The 13,741-nt window shown below is 41.8% G+C and overlaps 1 protein-coding gene across 8 annotated transcripts in view; it reads left to right on the top strand.

Moving 5' to 3' along the window:
• The window catches only part of GPHN (gephyrin), a 296,879-nt gene that overhangs the window by 97,709 nt on the left and 185,429 nt on the right, over positions 1-13,741 (top strand). The gene's annotated exons all lie outside the window — the stretch shown is intronic.

Raw genomic sequence — 13,741 nt, 5'->3', positions numbered from 1 at the left:
TAGTGGCAAATGATAGCTGCACAGATCCATGCATTCTTGTGTTGGCATCATGCATCTAAGATTTGACATTTGATACAGAGGGGACAAGGGTAACTATTGCTTGAATTAATTCACTAGGTACATTTTTAATTATTACTAAGTATTGAAGTGAAGGCTATTTCAAAGCTCTTAATTTCCAACCCAAATTTACCTTTTGAGTGTTAGGGTTATTTTCTTTTTCAGAGTGGCATTTTCTAGACCTGCAGCTATTTATAGGTTTGGTTTTGCACCTCTGTGGTTTACCTGCAGAAAGAATAAATTCCCCTCACTGTAGAGTGATTATTTCCCATACTATTTCCCAAAAGTGAAATCTGCTTTCCTTCCCTACTGTAACTTACATGAAGATTGCAATAAACTATTGTAGTGTGTAAAACAAATGACATTGGTTTCTGTTGCTTGTAGAATAAGTGGCCTGAGTGACTGCATTGTAGCCATTTTCTTAACTCGGAAAGATGGAATAAAGTCTCCAAATAGCCATTAGATCTCCAGGGCTGTCTGTGATGCTGCTGTTGTATGACTGCAGGAAAAGTCTGCGTCTTCCTGCCTCGTGATGGGGCTGTACAGACTTTGGTTCTAAATGGCTGTTCTTCCAGGTGGTGCCTGTTAGGAGTTCTTGCAAACTGTGTGATAGTGTGTGACCAGTTTCCAACATGAAGACACAGTCTAAGGCATCTGAGTGCTTTGTTGCACAGAGAGGAATGCAAAGGGCAGCGTGGGGCCAAAGCATGAGATGCCAGCCAAAGAGATGTTTTAACCTTTTTTGAAATAAGAATAAAGTTTAGTTAAAATATTCAGAGTATTTAGGCATGGTATTCACCTCTAATGATACCTGAAATGCAGAACAATTTATCCTCTTGCCAGTTTAGTATTTCTGGTTTAGTATTTCTTTAGTCCTGGTTTGCTTGAACTGTAGAAGAGCTGCCTCTTTGCTCTGATGCTTTCTCTGTAAATGGCTCTGTCGTCCCCGAGATTTGCAGTGCATTTATAATGTATGACCCTACAAACCAATGTGACAGAGTGCAAAGTCTTTTAGGTTTGTTAGCATATAAATAGGTAATAGATATAAACACTTTTAACAGGAGTTGACATTAATAGCAGAGAATGGGTTAGCAGCAAAGGTAGAAATACAGTAGGACACACCAGAAGGATAGTATAAAAGAAAAGTTGCAGTACCTTCATATTGGGGTAGTTTGATCCATCATGTAAAATGCATTGTGAATGGCTCTTGTGAAGCTTAGCCATTTCAAACAGTTCTCTAAGCTGTGCTGGCATCACTGCTGCGTGCCCCTCAGCTCCATCACAGAGAGCTTCTCTTTTCTTACTGCAGGAGGATTTTTCTTTAGAACTGGAACTGTCTTTACATTGTAAGGAAACTCCAGAAAGACAACACTGTAGGCTTGTTGATTGATGTCTGGTTTATATCAAGTGTGCCTGATTGTCAGGGTAGTCTTACCCCGGTTGATTTCCTAACTAGAGCAGTCTGGACTCTGTAAACTTGGTCTGCTTTCAGTTCTGTCATCATTAGCAATAAAAGCTCTGCTGCTGGTATCAGGAGTTTGATCGTTTCTTTGTAGTTGTGTGTGTTTTACTCTGTCAGTGGAAACAGGCATGCTGCTTAAGAAAAAAACATTCATATCAAATACATACAGTGAGGAGTTCCAGGCTATGGGAGAAAGAGACATGCAACAGCTTTCCAATTAAATCATGTTTTGTAGCTAACTACAGACAAGTTGAATTTAAACAAGAATGTGATCAGAGGATGAACTGAAAAGGTGGTTTGAGAGTTAACTGCTATTCTTTATTCATTGCAGATGATCATAGAATGGGTTGAGTTGGAAAGGATCTTTAAAGGTCCACCCCTTCTGCAGTGAGCAAGGATATCTTCGACTAGGTTGCTCAGAGACCCATGATGTCTGCTGTGTACAGTGTCCAATTTTGGACACAAATCTGAAAGATGCAGGGTGAGTAGGAGAACAGCAGGTCCGAGCTGCAGTGCATGACCTCTGCTAAGTTAGAAAACAACAGTGGAAGAGTAGCAGCCTGCAGTATGTGAAGGATTATCAAAGGGATTGTACTTTGGGGCTGAAGAGAAAGACTAGGTTTAGTTTATAATAGATAAGGTTGTCTTGATAGTTGGAACATACTCTAAGTGACAGTGTGATAAAGTGAGTGGAATCTCTTCCTAGAGGATGCTGGGAGAGCTCTGCAGATTACAGTCTGTGTATATCTGATCCTGTGTAAGTGCCGAGAGCTGGAGGGACAAACCTTTGTTTGCATTTCATAGAATCATAGAATCAGTCAGGGTTGGAAGGGACCACAAGGATCATCCAGTTCCAATCCCCCTGCCATGGGCAGGGACACCTCACGCTTGATCAGGCTGGCCAGAGCCTCATCCAGCCTGGCCTTAAACACCTCCAGGGATGGGGCCTCAACCACCTCCCTGGACAACCCATTCCAGTCTCTCACCACTCTCATGGGGAAGAACTTCTTCCTCACATCCAGTCTGAATCTCCCCACTTCCAGCTTTATTCCATTCCCCCTAGTCCTGTCACTACCTGATAGCCTAAAAAGTCCCTCCCCAGCTTTCTTGTAGCCCCCTTCAGATACTGGAAGGCCACAAGAAGGTCACCGTGGAGCCTTCTCTTCTCCAGACTGAACAGCCCCAACTCTTTCAGTCTGTCCTCATAGGAGAGGTGCTCCAGCCCTCTGCTTATCCTGGTGAGCCTTCTCTGGACACCTTCCAGCATGTCCATATCCCTCTTGAAATAGGGGCTCCAGAACTGGATGCAGTACTCCAGGTGGGGTCTCACCAGAGCTGAGTAGAGGGGGAGAATCACCTCCTTGACCTGCTGGCCACATTTCTCCTGATGCAGCCCAGGATCTGGTTGGCTTTCTGGGCTGCAAGTGCACACTGACAGCTCCTGTTGAGCTTCTCATCCACCAGCACCCCCAAGTCCCTCTCCTCAGGGCTGCTTTCCAGCCAGTCCCTGCCCAGCCTGTGTTTGTGCTTGGGATTGCCTCGACCCAGATGCAGGACCCTGCACTTGGTCGTGTTGAACGTCATGAGGTTGGCTTGTGTCCACCTCTCCAGCCTGTCCAGGTCCCTCTGGATGGATCCCTTCCCTCCAGCCTGTGTGCTGCACCACACAGCTTGGTGTCATCAGCAAACTTGCTGAGGGTGCACTCAATGCCTCTGTCCATGTCACCAACAAAGATGTTGAACAAGGCTGGTCCCAGGACTGAGCCCTGAGGGACTCCACTTGTCACTGGCCTCCACTGGGACATGGAGCCATTGACAGCCACTCTTTGGGTGCAGCCATCAAGCCAGTTCTTCATCCATCTAGCGGTCCACCCATTTCCTCCAGCCACACCACCAAGTCTCTGAACAGATACTTTGTAAGGGGCATTGTGCTCAGGCACATCAATCATGTGAGGGAAACTTACTTCTTGGCTTCATTGAAGACCTTTTGCTTGTGCTTCAAGAAAGGAATTTTCTCAACAGATGAGGTTCCTTGGCAGTTTGTCGCAAAATTTGTTAATATTGCATACATTTTTCTTTGGCTGTTCAGGCTTAATGACTCATAAACCTGTAGGAACAACTTCATCTGTCTGAAGCAAAACCTTAGCAGTGGTCTGTGGCAAAGAAGAACATCAGAAATGCCTCTTTTAAGCACTTAGTAGTTTCAGCACTAGTAATTGTCTTACTTCTCAGCCCAAAGCAGTTCCCTGTAACCTCTGTAAAGCTTCATGTCAGCTTTATGCTGATGGGAGGTACATTCATCAAAACTTGGTTTCTTTCATCATATGGCTTCCAAATTCTCCTGAGGTATTTTCCTCCTTTTGCTCCTGCAGTGCTCTGCAGTAGCCTGCCATTACAAAATTGATAACCATAACAAGTAACTGAAGAAGCTGGTCTGTAACTAAAGGCTGTGCGTCCCCCATGCTGGCTGAGCTCAGGAGCATTGCTGAGAGGAAAAGGTTATTGCCTTGTGTGGGCAGCTGCAGCTTGAATGCTTTACCTGGAGTTCTGATTCTAGCATCAGTCACAGTACAGCAGGGATGCAGTGCTTGAAGCCTGTTAGCCAGGTGCTTCTGCCTAAAGGTGTTCAGGGAAATTCTGTACACAGGATCTGTAAATGGGGATCCTCCTTATTATTAGGAAGTTTTAAATGCATCTCTGGAGCTGTCTAAAGAAAGGTTTTTCTCAGGCTTGTTCTGGAACAAACAGCTGTAAGTGGATATGTGGTACTTGAGGCAATAACAAACATTTCATTGATTATGGAGATTTATTAGATCCATTGTTTTCAGGGTTAAAGTTTATGCTGTTTTTATCAAATGTACTTGAACTTTTGTTTAGAAATGAAAATGCTACAAAATATTGATAAAAATAAGTTCTGGACAAAAGCTGTATCCTTTTGGCCCTGTTTCACTGTTTAATGTCTGAAAGAAAATGCATGGGGCACAGGCATTCAGTCCAGAGAGTTTCACAAAACTGATTTAAAAGTTTTTCTGTGTATGCTTTATTAAACTTTGAATTTAAAAGAATCCACTCAGCTTGTGATTTAGAATTTTAGAATATTTATGGAATATTCCTTTGGTAAGTTTGGGTCAGCAGTTCTGGCTGTGCCCACTCAACTCTTTCCACCCCTCTGCCCTGGCCCCAACACACTCAGCAGGCTGACAAAGGGGGAAAGGTGAAGGCATGGATGCTGCAGAAGCACTGTTCAGCCACAGGTGAGACACTGGTGTGCTGTGGACACTGCTTTAGTTGCAGATCCAGAACACAGAGCATGCCAGCTCCATCCCAGCCAGACCCCAGTAATGTTGTACCTGGGGGGACCTTAATTTCACCTGTTAGAGGCATTCAGACAAGACTCTTGTGTGTCTGGACATGTTCAGGAGCAGACCAAAATGACTCTTTACAGCAGTAGTAGGAAAATTGCCACAGTCTGAGTTAAACATCAGAAGACTTCTTTCTGTAATCATTTGCAGCAATATCTGATTAGGGTAGACTGGAGTAGAACGTGAGGTGTTAATTTGGTTAAGTATCATCTCCCAGCCCACCCTTCACTTCTGCATTGAACAGCAGCAGCTCAGCTTCCTGAGCAGTATAAACTTTCTGAAAATCACAGTCCAAGATCTTTTTAAAGACTAACTGTATATGGTGAAGATTTCCTTGGGGGGCTGTGCTTCCTCTCTGGCTTTGGTAGTCTTCTCAACCAACCCAAGTCAACCACAGCTTCTAGGTGGACTCTCTGGTCTTACCTTCATGACCTTGTTTTGCCTTTCTTGATCTTATTTCAGGCTTCCTCTGGAGGGGTCTTTTTCTGTTGCAATTGGCATTTTCAACAGCTTTCTGCTCCTAGGGTCTGTGACTCTCAGAACTCAAGCAATCTCTTCCTAAGCCCATTTTGCCACCTCCAGGCTTCAACTGAATCTCAGCTAATCTGACTCTTCCTGACTCTAGTCTTTGTTTCTGTTTATAGATAGATCTCATCTGGGTATTTAGATGTGCTGTGTTCTCATAGTGTGTAGTGATGCTGGAAAGAAAAATGCTGTATCCACAGGAGAGAGATGGTCCAGTGCTGATCTTTGGTTAGGCTGCATCAGTGGAGGAGTCTCTGAGGAGATCATCCGAGCATTCAGCAATGTATTCTCAGAAGAGGAAATAACACATGAAGACTTAAAGAAAACCAAGAACAAACCAGAAAGCCTATTTATTTGACCGTATAAACCTGGGATGTCTTTACACCATATTCACTTCTAAAAGGGTACATTATGGCTCATCAGGTTAGGCAGAGATTTGAAACAACTTTCTGCATAAAGAGAAATTAACCAGACTTACACCGAGAAGTAATGTATGGGGGAGGTAAACAGAATAAATAGTGTTAAAAACAATGCCGGAAGCAAACACTCCCTGTTTTTCACAGGTCAGAAATTGTGACAGGGAAAAAGTTCAGACAGCAGATTGAAAATGACTAGAAGTATTCAAGTGCAGCAGAACTAAGCATTTCATAATTGATGCAACATCATGTGGGAGCCTGGAGTATAAATGATAGATACCAAGAAAGGAATTGGATTGATGGACCAACCGTGGCTGTTAAAGTTGATGATCTGCATGCAGCATCTGGGTCAGCAAAGCTGCTGAAATAAAGATTGAGAAAGGCAGTAAGTGTGTCCCAGGGGACAAATCATGCTCTGTGTCCCATGTCTGTTCCCTAAGTATTTGTTTTTCAGCAGCAGAGGCACCATGGTGAGCTGTGTGCACCGTTAGGCTGAGCTGGTGTGCCAGTTTTGATGCACTGCTATCAGGGATGGTAATTTCATGGACCATGCATGAACTTTGAACTTTTCTCCATGGGATCAGCATGCCCTTTAAAGTGGGCTTCTCTGACATGACTGAACTTAAATTTGGAACTCCCAGTAATGCAGGAACAAAAGCCTCTCAACATGGGAGTTCTAATAATACATTACACAGGGAAAACGCCTCTCCTCTAGTCTCACTGTTAAAAATGCCTAAATGGTCTTTCTTCTGAAATCAGTTGTGAGCTGAGCCCTGGGCAGGAGTCTTTTTGCAGGAGAGGATACATTCTTTTCAAAGCTATAAATACTTGAAAAATGCCTTATTTAGAGAAGGCTCCTATGAAATTTGGGTGCTTATTTGCAGTACAGATGAAGTTAACAGCGAAGTGGATAATTTTCTGCTGAAGGATTATAGTAGAACGTGTAGCTTCAGCTGTAAAGGAAGCCTTTCCTCTGCATCTTAGGAACAATCCTGACATTAGGATACAGAAAATTGCTACCCAGAGATGTTCTCATGCCTTTATACAATGCTGCTCACTGTCTTTAAATTCTAGATTGGTTTCTTAATTGGAAAGAATTATCCTGCTGTCACTTGTTCAGGAGGACTTCTTAAAGTCACTTTATTTTTAGCATTGTACAACAGAAATCTCTACAGATGGTGGCTCGAGTGAGGAAGTATAGCTATCCCATAATAATGCTTGTGTTGTTTTCATGTACTCTCTTTTCGTCTTCTTTCACTACAATTTGAATTGTGTCATGGACTCTTCACTTCTGCTTTTCCCCTTTTTCTGTTCTAACATATAAACTTCAAAAGAGCATAACCAGGGCACAAGTATATTTTTCTATGGATGATGACAGCCTTCACATTCAAAACTGACATTTTGAGGGTTCAAAAATTACCTCAAGTGATTTTCCATGGAGTTCTTTCAAAGAAACACAGTCATACTCCAATGGTAAATGCTTCTCTTCACACCCTTGCTAATTCTCTTAAGATTTTTTGTTTTTTTTCTCTACTTAGAGCATCTCTCTTCTTGTGTCGGATTTCACCCTCTTCATCATATTGTAACAAGTTTTTATTCTTTTAAAATCCTATTTTCTATTGACTATTTGTTTTCAGATCTATGAAGTGGTATTTTTGGCAGGAAATACAGTGTTCCTGTGAAATTTGTTACAGTAGGTGATTCGGTTTAGCAAACAGAGGATGCTCTAGAGTGTTGTTTGACTGACACGCTTGAATTGCCTGTTTAACAAACACACCTTAAGAGAGCTTTTTCTCCCTCAACCTCTCCTCCTTCAGTGTGTTTACCTATGCAGACTGCTTTTGACATTAAGAAAATGTGCTCTGTAGCTCAGTGCAGTTTGTGGAAATGTTCAAGCGTTCAGCTGCAGAAGAGATGATGAAGGCTTCACTAAATGCAGGAGAGCTTCCTCCTTTCCGTTTTAACAAAGCCTATTTCATGTGTTCCTGTGATTTGTTTAAACTAAACACATTATACTTACTAGGTGGTGTTTTCTAGTCTGCTAAGGTGCACTTAAACATACAAACGTGCTTGTAAAGTAAAGATACTTCTAGTGCATCCTTTCTGCTGACATAAAGCCTCCTTTTCTAACCGAGCCTGGAAGGCCATGCATTGCACTGCACAGATTGCTGGGGAAGCAGAACCCTGTCAGTCTGTAACCTGCCTGCCATTTGCCTCTGCAGGTAAGGGGGACGCAGGGCAGGGTGACTGACAGCTGTTCACCCCTTGATTTGCCTGTGCAGGTAAGGACACAGGGCAGGGTGACTGACAGCTGTTTACCCCTGTGTTCTGGGCTGGCTGCATGACTCAGGACTGAGAAGCAACATCTTGGTACCATGAGCAGCTGTGGTGGCTGCTCCAGCTGTCCCAACACTGTCTGCATTCCTGCAGCAAGATCTCTGTTGGGCCTGCTCTACCACATTTGCAATACTCTGAAAATTAGAGAACAGGATTTGAATAAATTTTAATTCAACCTATCAAAACAGTTCCCTGCAAATTAGAACCTCATCTTCATCTAAGCTTGCACAAATTTCAGGGGAAAATACTGTTTCAGGTTTCTGTTGCAGAGTACAAACCATTAAGAAAAATTCAAGAATATATTTGAGTTTCATGCTGAACATGAAATTAAACTGGCAAACAACAAAAGATTGACTTCATGTCAAACTGTCAGTTAGCTCTTAACCAGGTTTTGTAGGGCAGACCTCAAAATGCTTCTACCAGCTAGCCATTAAAATGTTTCTCATAGAGCAGGTAGCATAGTTTCCCATCACACTGTTAGAGCATGCAGCATATCTTACACATTTAAATTTCAGTTGTATAGGTCACGTCAGTTACACACTGCCTTGCTGATGGCTTTCTGGCAAATAAGGACCAGCAACTGCTCTGAGCTGTCTGGCTGTAAGGAAGCACAGTGCTGAGTGCAAGCTGCTTTCTCTCTCTGCATGGCTTATGAGTTGTGGCTTGATACCTCTGTAGTACAGAGTTGTCTGTGATCTGATGTGGGATGCCAGTATAGATCTCTGAAGTTAACAGCTAGACAGACTCAAGGTTGGTTTGGGTTTTCCTTTTCTTCCTTTGTCTCCTATGTTTAAGAGTTTGGTTGTTAATAAAAGCTCTGAGAATTCCATCAGAAGGGGTAACAAATAAAACAGTAAAATGTTAAAAGCCAAATAAGAAGACTGCATTAAAGCACATCATTCAAGTGTCTGTCACTAGCAAGTGGTTAGAGTTAGAACTATTGGTTGATTTTAATGAGAGGATGGCCAGTGCTTTATCCTTGCTTTAATTTAGTACAAAACTGTGTCCTAGGCTGCATTGCTCCATAGAACAGAGCTCTCCAATAATGTGCAAGCTCCCTGAAGTACTTCCCTATTATAGCTACTTAGTCATCTACTTTCAGAGGGAGAAGGATTGGGAAACAAAGCCTGAGCAGGCGAGAAAGCCGTTATTCTGCATTTGTGCTCATGAATGTATTAGTGCAGTTCTGAGGATGTAAAAATTGAGCAGGGGTAGAAAAGCCACTAAAGCTACAGTTCTGTGTGAAGTATCCAGCTGTAGAAGCTGAAGGTGACAAGTTGCAGCTAATTATTTCTGAGATGGAAATTTTGTAAGTACTTCCTGACTGCAGTAAGTAGTAGGGGCAGAATTTCGGAGTTCACCATTAGAAATTGCTTTGAATTGGGGCAATTGCAGCCAAGACCAGAGAGGTGGGAAACATCTGATGCTTTGTTGTAGTGCTCCCTTCATCCCTCTTCTGCAGCAAAGAATGCCTCTTGGGTGCATGATGTTTGCCTGGTAATGGACCTCTGGGCAGTTCCTGTGGGCCACGTATGGGCCACAAATAATTTAAGAGCCTGTGTGCTTTAGCTTTGATGTGTGCAGCATCTTTTGGCCTGCTTTGCTTGGTGTGACCTTGTAAATCTGTGGGCATTCTCTTAAGTTAGTCAGCAAAAATCACTCCCTAGTCGCTAACTTATGTGTGTGTCTGTGTGGAGAAATGTTTTAAACCCACCAGTTTTATAAAGCAAAACCAAGCACCTTCCAACCAACCACATACCCCTGCTTCATTGTTCACAGAATAATTAACAACTGAGAGGTCATAATGTTATATTATACACAGTATCTATATATTGTTTGGTTTCTTAACCTTCTTATTGTCATGCACGGATCATTTTAAAAATAAAACATTAATTTGATGTAAACTCAATTTGAAATTTAAAAATCCACTTGCAGAGGTTTTGTCTCAATGGCCTGGGTAGCATAATTGGAGTCACTGTGCTCCAGTGTCCAGAACCTGACCACCATGAAGTACAGGAAAGCTGAACTGGGAGTTGATCAATAGATGTGACACAGAACCTTGCAGTGAACATCTTTAAATACCAGGTACTCAGCTTTGACCTTTCTTGTGTTTAAGGGCTTTTGCCACATTTATTTATTCATTACAGATGGTTTTGAATTTCATACTAGTGGGTTTTGGACAAATTGTTACATAAGACGGTTTTGTAAAGGTGAAACAAATCCTAAGAGGAATCAGAGAATACACACTCTGTATTGCTTGTTCAGCCCAAAACTCCTTCTGTTGTTACACTTTTGTTAGGATTCAAAGTGATCAGACATTCGTGTTGGCAAGAAAAAGAATCCTTGGTCTAACACATTCTATGATCCTGCTGCCAAATATTTACTTTTCCTTAATTAAGATGAAAGAGGGTATTCTTCATAATAAAATATCTGTAATCTCACCTTCAGAGCATGAGAAATTTTATCTTTAAAAAACCCCAAAATTTCCTCTGCTTATTGTCTGATCTATGAAGACAACTAATTGTGCTGGCAATCATGTCTCTTAGCCGTGAAGAAGATTGCTAACTCTGGAGAAGCCTGCCGTCTTAGCCGCTTAAGGTATGGAGGCACTGCAGCTAAGAAAAATATCCTGACGCTTATCTAGGGTAGCTTTATGCATAGATGAGCATTTCAAGTCAGGTGATATGGCTGGAAGAAATAGGAGCTAAGCTCTAGCTGCTGTTGTGGACACAGAGCACCACTGTTTGTCCTGATATCTTCTAGATTAAAATGCAGCTGACAATACAAATCACCTGCTAAAATGTACCCATTGGTATTCTGCTGGGCTGTGAGGAAAGGGTAGCTTAAAAGAAACAAAATCTGGAGTTCTCTTTTCATTTGCAAATGATCCATGGTCCACATGCTTCCTAGATCCATCTTTTAGGCTTTAAATGGAAGAGATGGCCCTTACTAGTTTAATTTTGCTTGGTTTTCTCAGGATAGGTCTTTAGTCCTTTTGTTCCTTGACCTGATGCTACTCACCTGTCTGTAACTCATTCAATCACAAATGCCAATCCAAAGTAGAACAAAGCCTTGTAAGCCAGTTGAATTGTTGCACTGGCAGCAGAATATGGGTTTGTAGCTTTAAGGTCCTCAAAGGCATTCTACTGACATTCTCTATCAGTTCTTTAAACGTTCTCTCACAATGTAGTGCTGCAGTTTAGCTCGCTTCCTAAATTTAGATACTACTGAAACTAATTTCAGTACCGATACGGATTATTTCTGGGCTCTGGCTTTCTGTAGCTATTCCTGTAACTCTCTGCAGGCTGAATTCAGTAGTGAAAAGGCAGGTTACATAATGACAATTGCTTGTTGCAGTGAGATGGTAAATTGTGATATGGTAAGGAAATGGCAGTTTCTTAAAGGGATTTTTTTCTCTAAAGCCTGGGTATCTCTAGATAGAAACCTCATATACTGTCCTGGTGAGGGTCCTGCATACACTGTAGTGTCCTCAATACCTATTTTCAGGTAGAGTTGTCCTAATCATCTTTGATTTCCTTTTTGCATCATGGCTAAGGAAGTACTGTGCAAAGGCTTAGCAGTGTGTGTTGGTCATGTTAGTCATTTGTCTAGTGATAGTCAGATATTTAGCCTTATAGTTAATATGGGGTGGATCTAGACTTAGTTTATGCTTTGCAAGAACTGTTCTTCTGTCGCTTCTGCTATTTTTACCTAGTCAGACTGACCAGGGCTGACTCACATGGAATATACATGACAGCATTTAAAGTTGTTCCAGGATTCATCTTATTTGTTTTCATTCCACCTCACCTGTACTGTAGCAGGAACCGAGGAAGAGATCAAATCTCTTCTTCATCTGTGGTGTTCATCTTGAGAGAGGGCTGGAAGCATGTTGCAGTTCTGGGGATGTTATGGTCACTAGCACCCGAAGGAGCATGACACTAAGCACTGTGTGTGTTGTCAGTAACTTGTGCAGTAGCGGCTTTAAAAAAATACAGTGTAAACCATCTCCAGCTGCTTGAGGTGGGTCAGTCTCCTTTCTCAACATCATCCCTGTAAGGGGAGCAGCAAGAAAGGAGAGAATGGCTTCAACAAAATGCATCTGCAGGGGGATTGTTCTATCCAACCCATCACACAAAAGAAGTGGAAGGAGAACATGGCTGATAATGCCTCACAAGGTGACTTAAAGCTGCAAGAAGTTAGTACTGACATTTTGCCAGTGCATTGTGTTTGAGTGAGCTATTTAGAAATTCAAATTGGAGTTTATTTTTTTTTAGGACCTGAATGATACAGAATGCACATATCCACATTTCATCCAAGACCTCAGCTGTCTATGATCCCTGTGTCTCCTGCCCATGCTTCTGAATGCTGAGCCAGGTCCTAATGAATTGTGACATGAGTAGCAAAGACAATAGTACATCAATAGGTCTAAACTGATCTAAAGACAGTGTTGACGTTTAAATGATAAGATGCAAAGGGGAAAGGAAATGACCACTCTAGAAAACAAAAATTAGAGTGCTGAGAAACTCTCATAGCCAATAACATACAATAAACAAGGAAATATTTTTCAGTAACTTGAGTACAGGAGTACTTTACAAGCAACTGTAAGGTATGGGTGATAGCTTCTAACATAACTAAACTCTCTGGAACAGAAATAACTCTGTGAGGCAAACAATAAAGTCTCACTGTCAGAGTTGTCAGCAGTGCTCTTCGTCTGTAGGAAGTTGCTGCTAGGTATGAAGTCCTTTTATTCATATGACCCAATTCAGTGGCTGAAGAGAGTCTATTTTATTTTTTTTCCCTTTGACATTCTTCAACACATAGCACACAGTAAAAACTCCAGCTCATCCAGGTCATTATTTTAAATACAAGTGAGTTCTCCTTTTGGCCACACACAGCAGTGTCTGCAGGTACATCTGCGACACACTGATGTGCTAAAGGAAAGCAGCAGCAGTTTCTGCCCCTGAATTTAACTGTCTGGGGACATAGGTATTACAAGATTGACATTAATTCTGCACTGGATTGTGTTCATACTTTATATCTCTCTGGAATGTGGTAGGGAGAAATGAGACATTAGAGCTTTGGAAAAGTGAAGCATTGCTTGAACTAGTGCAGTCAGCCTTCTGGGTGCTCTTTGTCTCTTGGGCTCCTCTATCATTGTCACCAGAATTGTTGGATTTTTTTAATTGATGTAAATGTTCAGTCAGTCTTCTGTAAGCCAAATGATTTCAACTGTAAAGAAAAAAGTGTGATGAAGAATCTGGAATGTTGAAACGATTTCTATGTATTCTCCCTATTTTCTTCTGTGGAGTTTGAGTCATCCTGCTCTCACCTTTAGTCTTAGAGGTAGTTTGTAGAACGAAGAGATTTTCTGGATGCTTTTTTGTCTGATCATAGTACTCTGACTGCTTTTCCCAACCTGTGGTCAGCATTTGTTTCCAGCTTTTTCTCCAACACCAAAGATTCCTCAGCTTCCATTATTTCATTTTCTGGGGTTACATCTCTCAGCCAAGCTTCTCTTTTTAAAATAAGCATTTAGTGTTTATTAGCCTCAAAACAAGCATGCATGTGGGCTTTGTGTGTCT

Source organism: Indicator indicator, chromosome 4 (assembly GCF_027791375.1).
Source record: "Indicator indicator isolate 239-I01 chromosome 4, UM_Iind_1.1, whole genome shotgun sequence".
Taxonomy (NCBI): Eukaryota; Metazoa; Chordata; class Aves; order Piciformes; family Indicatoridae; genus Indicator; species Indicator indicator.
The sequence above is the reverse complement of the archived record's forward strand: the minus strand, read 5'-3'. Positions and strand labels throughout refer to the sequence as shown.